Source organism: Nestor notabilis, unplaced genomic scaffold (assembly GCF_000696875.1).
Source record: "Nestor notabilis isolate BGI_N333 unplaced genomic scaffold, ASM69687v1 scaffold31746, whole genome shotgun sequence".
Lineage (NCBI taxonomy): Eukaryota > Metazoa > Chordata > Aves > Psittaciformes > Psittacidae > Nestor > Nestor notabilis.
The window spans coordinates 1-544 of NW_009932921.1; positions in this window are offsets into that span (position 1 = coordinate 1).

Here is a 544-nt window from a genome sequence, read left to right on the forward strand (position 1 = left end):
GGGACAGGACAGGGGCCGGGCTTCCCCCGCCCCCGACGGGCGCCGGCCTTGGCAGCCCCTTCCCATCCCCTCCTGGTGCGGGCCTGGGGCCCACTGCCCCAGCTCAACTCCCCGGGCGAACCAGGCAGCGCGGCCCTTTATTGCCCCCGCGGGATTAATCACCGGGGAACACGGGTTTGGTTCAGCTTCGCCATGTATTTGCGGTGGAACAACGAGCACAATGCTTTTACAGCGGGTGGGAGGCACGGAGATACACGCGCGCAAGGAGGTTTGTCTGTTTATCTGCACCGGTGCCGTGTTGGTTTCATTTCTGCCGAACACTTGTCTCCTTCTTCATAGCCATTCTTGCTGCACTCCAGTGGGCGAGAGCCTCCTCGCACTAGGATGTACGGTCACTGATTCGCATCACAGCGATACTATTTCCTTTGCTTTTTAATGTTTTCCCGTATCTATATTTGAGGAAATATGACTGCCATGGTAATAAACACACAACACCTTGTACAATGGGAGCGGCTGGGGGAAAGATGGGGGGCGGGGCGGGAGC